Here is a 7,903-nt window from a genome sequence, read left to right as displayed (position 1 = left end):
TTCTCCGATATTTCATTGCCTTGACCAAGAACTTCAACATATCATCTTCCTTGAGTTTTCTCCTCTTATACAGAGGGTGGATGATCCCATCTTGACCACTCAATCCTCTTCATGAATTTCTTGATACACCTGAACTAAGACCAGTTAATCTTTACTTTGTCACCTTCGTAACCTTCGGAACCTTCGGATAACCTTCGGAACCTCTTTCTATTATGCGCATTGTCGCCAGAAATTTTCTTTCTTTAAGATGTCTAAGTGTTTTCTTGCCAAGGGAAGGGTACAGTTCATGATTGTACTGGCACTTGGACTTGAGGACTTCATCCTCACCTCAGCTTGATATATCTTTTTTTTTAACTCCATTATTTAATTTCTTCGCTCGTAAACTCGCCCCCTCTTGCTCGTCTTCATCTTCATCTTCACGCTCGTCGCGCCTTTATTTCTTTTTATTTATTTTTTTAAATTTCTTTCGCTCCCGCTCCGTCGCTTTGCTCCGTCGCGTCTTCATCTTCACGCTCGTTTTCATCTTAATATATTCACCGCTTCCACGCCTTCAGTTATGAAATAAAGAACAGAAGAAGAAATTGAATCAGAAGAAGAAAGAAGATTAAAATGAATGAAAGAAAATAATAAAACATAAAAGAGAGGCTAAGCACCGGCCAAGCATTGACCGGAATAGATCAGCTATTATCAATCAGGATGTCAAGTCCACATCTCCTGAAACTGGAAAGGTCGAGGTTCTGAGGTTATCCAGCGGATAAAGAGCAGCTGAGGGGCGAGTGAGCAGGTTACGAAGTGAAGATTCATCTTAATGTTACGAAGTCAATTCAGATTAATGTTACGAAGTCATCTTCAGATTCAAAAGGCGGGCTGCGACTCAAATGCTCAACTTTGGTAATAGGGAAGACATGGAGCCCATTAGTGGAGTAGAGGACGCAATCCAGTCTTGCCCATTTGCATGATCCTCCTTCGCTCCGTCGCGTCTTAATCTTCACGCTCCTCGCGCCTGGTATATTTGCTACGCAACCTTGATATCCCACATCAAAGCAATAAATTGTTTATTAAAAAAAGAAATGTGAGGTATCAAGTCTTTCTCAGAGAAAAGCACTGAGTTAAAGTCTCCACCGCAGGTTAAGAATGAATGATGTAGAAAAAGAATATAAACCACAGAGAGCGTCGAAGCAAGTAATCGCACTTGACATATAAAAATGTGAGGTATACATCTGGAAAACCTTCGGTTACCTAGTGAACATGTAAGAAACGCTTCGCCCCTTTTGCTCGTCGCTTCGCCTCCTGCTCCGTCGCACCGTCGCGCCAAATGCAACTTCAGAACCATTAGTGATGTCATTTTGCATCCCCACATTTCAGAGGAGTCAATCATCGGCTCTTGAATAGCAACAATAGAAATGGAATGGGATTGGATAAGCTACCTCCACTGGAGACCTTTGGTCCCCTGTTGTTCCAGATCAGGTTCTCCAATCACGAAGTTAAGTTCGGAAGTGGAAGTTTCAGTTCGGGAATTTACCTTACCTAACACTTCGCGTTACCCTGGGAGGGTTGTTTTGTTGATGCTTTCCTTGAATGAAGAAGAACAGAGATAGCAGGAGATCACGTAGATCTTCTATTTCGCCGCTTTGATTACTCCTGACTTCATGATCTTGGAGAGTTTGCTTCTACACGGAAACGAAGACCTTCGAAAACATTAGACAGGGAAGAAAGGGAAGAAAGTAAAGTCTAAGCGCCATATGGCACGAAAAGGAAATCCTATTTTGGTAAGACTTGATCTGAATCGTAGTTCAGATCCAAGTCGGTTCAGTGAGGGCGACCGCGAAAGTCACCGAATGGGTCCGTCTTTTCCCGTCCTGACTAAATAAAGTGGGAATCCGAGACGAACACGACTTCTTCTAACGCTAGAAGACCACAGGAAGACACCCGGTACAAGACCATGTCGTGAAAGAAGCACACTGGTTTGCTTCGACCGTGTCTCGGGGGCACAGTTGAATGTAGATATCATGAACGAACAGGATACCAGGCCGAGAAACCCGGGCAACCACTCCCCTAATGTGCCGATCGCTAGCGCATCCAGGGCCCCGGCGCCCAGCTCCGTTGGAGAGGCCGTCACTGATCTGGGTTTTTTCTTCTAGGATAGACTGACTTATTCTGCAAACGCCTAGCCCCATGTTACAAAGTCAAGAATTAATCAGGAGCGAGTGAGCGGGCGCGAGTTTACGAGCGGACTTTAGGCGCGAGTGAGCGGGAGCAAAAAGTGGATAAGAATAACATAAAAAAGTGCTAAGTTCAGATCAGTGAATAAACCGAAAGAAGAGACGTTTCTTGCTCGGCGCCGGACTATGCTCCGCTTATAAAAATGATTCGGTGGAACCGGTGAACAGATTTCCTAGCAGCGAGGGAATTTGGGACAGAGGGCTCGTAGTACCCACTAGCACAGCTATTCAGTGGAAGGGAAGGAGCCTAAACCCTTTTTTTTTAAGAAACAAAAGCAGTACAACTCGGATGAGACTAAGCAGCTACCGTTCCGACGCCCCCCTGATGATTAAGACCGAACTCTAAAATGGAGCCTATTTGAATTGAAGCTGTCATTAAAATCATAGAATGGAAAAAAAGAAAATGGGCGGGATATGGATGCAAATATGGATGGGGAGTCTTGCTCAGTAAAGAGACTTTTAGGTTCTGATATCTCAAAATGAATTTACTCTGTTTTTCTCTAAAGATAACAACCCGCTCACTCGCCCCTCAGCTGTCCATTTCTTATTCATTCAGGGCGCCCGGACTTGGCAGTGCTCCTTTCTCAAACCAGAACAACTCTGAATGTTAGGCGCTTAGGAGCGGGAGCGGGAGCGAAGCGACGCACGACTCCAGGCGCTTAGGAGCAGAAGCGAGTGAGCGGGAGCGGATAAAAACATGATAGGCTTAAGCTAAGCCTATCACGAGCAGCGTCGCTGCTTGATCGGCGGGGAGGAGCATCTCTATGGGGCAAGGTTGTTTTCAAGCGCTTTTACTTCGTAACCACCGGGGTTGAAAGCCGTGTGATAGGTGACTATCCTGCACGGTTCGGAGAGCACTTGTATGTAGTCTGCGCTGGTGAATGGAAGCCCCCGCAAGAGAAAAGCGGCTCTTGCCACATTCCATTGACTCTATTTATTATTATGGTAAAATGGTGTATCAAGATGTCAATCTGAGATCTTATTTCGGTTCAATACGTCCACCTACGATAAGTTCCTTTGGCTTTCGTCTCGGTAGGTGTATTATTCTACATTTTCTCAAAAGGACATTCATTCATTTCTTTCTTCCCCGTCGACCACTACGACTAAAACGACACGACAAATCAAGACCCGGAAAGGAGAAGGGCCGGTGGTGGGCATTTGGGAAAGTCGAGCCAAGCGGGTGTCTTCAAAAAAGTGCGGTTCTGAAGCGCGACTTTAGGAGAAGGAGCGAAGTGAGAGGTTCCGAAGGAACTGAAATAAAGTCGATCAGGCTCGACGACCGGGAGAAGCAAATCGAAATCCGGATTTGGCCGAAAAAGATGCAACACTATGGATACCATGACCGATCACCATCGATAAAGAACAATCTTTCTAAATCACTTCGGGTCAGCAGGGCCTTCAAGCATCCGAAAACCGCCGGGGTTGTAAATGACATTTCCTTCCTGATAGAAGACTCCTTCAGAAAAACGAAGTTATTCGAGTTCTTTTTACCAAAGAACTCTGACGGCCCGACGAGTAATCTACTAAAGAGGACCCTCCCCACTGTGCGCCCCTCCTTTAATTATTTGGTCATGCAATACTTTTTTAATACAAAGAACAAAATGAATTTCGACCCCGCCGTAGTTCTCAATCATTTTGTGGCACCGGGCGTGGCTGAACCATCTACAATGGGGGGAGCAAAGGGAGGAAGCTTAGATTAGAGAATACGCTCTCGTATCGGTTTTTTTGTAGAAAGCTCGACATGCGATAAAAAGTGTTTGGCCCAAGCCAAAAAGAGGTTGATCCACTTCATTCGCGAAGCAAATGATCTTCGCTTCGCAGGAACAACAAAAACAACCATCTTGCTCTTTCCTTTCTTCGATGCTACCTTTTTCTTTACAAGGGATGGGGTTGGGGTGTATAATAACCTCTTTTTTGAGGATGCCTGGGAACAACTCCTAGGTCAATTAAGTCAAAAATGTTGGAATCTCATGGGTAAGGATAAGGCGCTTGCGGAATTGATAGAGAAATTCATAGACCTAGGTGGGATAGGAGAATTCAACAAGGGAATAGAGATGATGATAGAGATCATACTTAGAAACAGAAGAATTCCGTACGGGTACAATTCTTATTTGAACGAAGTGCAAAAAATGTGATATTTTTTGTCTAATAGAACACACACCGCAAGCGCCGTAATTGAGTCGGTAAAAATAAAATCTGTTTGTCAAAGTGCTTCTCTGATTGCTCAAGACATCTCTTTTCAACCGAGGAACAATCCATTTCGTTCCATTTTTAGTAGCATAGTGAAGGATATTCCATTAATAATGCCAAAAGGGGTGGAGGGGATATGTATTTGTTGTTCAGGTCGATCAGAAGGTGCGGAAATAGCTAGAACGGAATGCGGAAAGTATGGAAAAACATCTCGTAATGTATTTAACGGAATGCGTACGTCATAGTCAAAGTACAATGCTCCGTCCACAAGAGGTCTATGATGTCTCAAGTCTAAGGACCACTTACACAACTGTGACATGAATCTACCTGATTGACACTTAGGTATAATATCATTAAGGGATTCGTTCGGATCAATTCAGTTGACTCTTTCCACTAAAGAGCACCCAATATCTATCCTCAGTGTCTCCACACTAATGGCTATTGGACCGGCCATACTCATCATATGAGTGAGTCTAGATAGTGTTATTCTATTCGAATAATTTGATGTTCTTCTCGAGTATCCTTCGAATGGGAATATTGAGAACACATGATTGAAGAATAGTAATCTATGTATTACGATCTCATCATAATTCACTAAATCAATCATGTATTTGTGGACTTCATTATAAGCATCACACCTGCATGGAACGAGACATGGAATGAGCGATTGGCTTGCCAGCCACATATATTTCCATCACTTTGTTTACTCATTACCTACATCCACCATCTTCCCCATATGTATTCGCCTACCTTCATAAACTCATCTATACTTATCCTCTTATCGATCATCATATTATCATCAAATTAGTAATATCATCCCTCTCATCTAACTGTCTTAAACACATCACTATCCCCCACCCTATATGAATTCCTTCTCCTCCAACTCGGATCATTGTGTAGAAACAGTTAATTCCCTAAGATATTTTCCTTGTGAAGCCAAACCGTACTCATCCACTATCTAGAATTATTTTGCAAATATCAGTTTATAAATTAGATTGATTAAATTTAAAATCACCAACAACCTAATTTTAACCATACATTTGAGTTTATTGTTAAAAAAAACCATACATTTGAGTTTATTGAATAGATATGCCGAGAATATAGATAGGTTGAGGGGTATATTAAGAAACTCCTCTTCCAATTGGAGCTTAATAAGACTTCTAGATCTCTACATATCATGATTTTACGAGCAGTATTTTTTGCCATTGATATTCAGATCTCTCTCCCCCGCGCTACCAATAGTTCATTCTAATGATATGAATTCATGTTCCACATTGGAATGGAATTCCATGCATTATTTATTCATCCCCAATAAGCCCGACATGTACCCCTGAAAAGAGAAAAAACTAAAATGATATGGGTAGGCATTAGATGCATGATACAACACCACAGGTTTTGAGGCGACACATCGGATCATAATCTCATTCTCATTAAATGTCTTTTGGTCCCATAGATTTGCAAAACACGATGCCATAATGAGCTTCCATCATTGGAGGGTTTCATTGGATACGATGGCAAACATGTTGTGTAGAGATACATATTTGTACTAAAATATGAAAAATCAAAAAAATTAATTAATTCCATAAATAATATATGTTGACTTGAAAAAATAATTCCTATGTGAAAATTAAGTCACAAAATTCATAAAAATAACAAGAAATCTAGGAAAATCATATAATATTACCAAATAAAAAATTTTCCGTTTACAGTATGATAAAATACAAATACACTAATTTAGGTGCAGATGTTTACCTCTTATTTATGGAATTTAGCCCATGATAATCTCGATTTTAGGTTTTAATTAGTCCTTAATGATTGAATTAATCAATAATTTATTAAAACTCTGACTTTTAAAAATAATATGAATAGGTAGCAATGAGCCATGAGCGTCTCCGTACGGAAGATATACTTAATAAGATGAGAAATATTGTCAGATCAGAAGGTGATCCAAAAAAATAATTATTTAAATGGGATAATAATTTATGTTTATGAAAATGGGAGAGGAGGATATGGCGGATGAAGACATGTGATATGAATTAAATATGGACATGAATGGATAGATGTAGAATTATTATATATATGGATGTGGAGAGATGTATATGGATGGATACTTGTTGAGAATATGGTGACAACATAAGTGTAAAGAACTAACCATCTATCCCTACATACTTCTAGGATCAAGGAAATCAGCGGCTGCAAGAGAGCCCATCCACATCTACTTTGATAACTGATTTTCCAAGAAAACCTAATAAATCTCAAAATAACTTTTTTCACTTATTCTAATGATGTAAAAATAATTCCAAGATTAGTTTTACATGGATAAGAGGGTCTATTTATCGACCCAATATTAGGGCTGGAGAGATGCAAGAGAGTCAAAGCATCCCTCAAATTTTGAGACCAAAACTCCTTATATCCTTAGATCTTGTGCTCCGAAGATGGATCACTTTAAGTTGATTTATTATTTCTCCACATGAATCCTTGCGTTGGATAGCCAGTGTGTCAGAGAAAGCCTTGGAATCACCAAAGTTTATATTCTGACTTCAGAATTAATAATCATGATATTTTGTATCAAACCACCTTCTCAGATTCTCCAAAAGGATCCTTGTATTCTAACATTGACTGCTTCTTTTTCGCCACATCTCCTTGATTTTTTATTTCCAAATAATCAAATAAAAATATTTTATGAATCTGAAACATGTCCTTCTTTATCATTGAATTTATGGAAATTTAAATCAGCACATTTTTTAAAGCTGACTTCTGTCTAATATGTCCATCACCTTCATTTCAAAGAAATGGCATATTTTTTAGATGATATAGTGGAACCTTAGGTTAAAATGATTATCACAGGGAATAATTTTCAAAAATAAATGAGTGCTTTCTATCCCAATAAATCAGATGGTAGCGTGTGACAAAATTTAATATATAAAATAAATATTTCCAAATATGTATAATGACTTCAATTTAATATCTTCATGGATGTTCTGTCAGAAATTTCAAAGATAATATTTTCCTACTTAGAAATGTTTTTATGAATCTGAAAAACATAAATTCTATTTTAAAAAATTATTTCATTTTGGGAATTCGACGTAGTAAATTTTGATAAAATTATGAAAAATCAATAAAGATAAAGATCATTTTAAATATAGTTTATATCTTTGAAGGTTCATAAAATGCATATGTGATATTTCAACATCAATAAACATATAAAAGTCAGGAGATTTAACTAATAATTTTCTTGTTATTGCGTAGTAGATATGGAAAAGCAGGGAGCCCAAGAAAAGTCCTTAGAGATGGGGAAAATATCCCAAGATGCATGTATAAGGCCATGGTGCTCTGGTTTATATCTTATGCTGCATGAAATGCGATTTCAAGCAATCAGTTGAAAATACTAATAAACCAAAGGTACTGTCTAAAGTACTAAATGGAATGCTAAAAAATGGCTCAGTTTAGTCTCCCCTAGGTAAAAGAATGTTAAACCATGGTCGTATGTC

This window comes from Wolffia australiana, chromosome 14, assembly GCF_029677425.1.
Source record: "Wolffia australiana isolate 7733 chromosome 14, ASM2967742v1".
NCBI classification, from domain to species: domain Eukaryota; kingdom Viridiplantae; phylum Streptophyta; class Magnoliopsida; order Alismatales; family Araceae; genus Wolffia; species Wolffia australiana.
The sequence above is the reverse complement of the archived record's forward strand: the minus strand, read 5'-3'. Positions refer to the sequence as shown.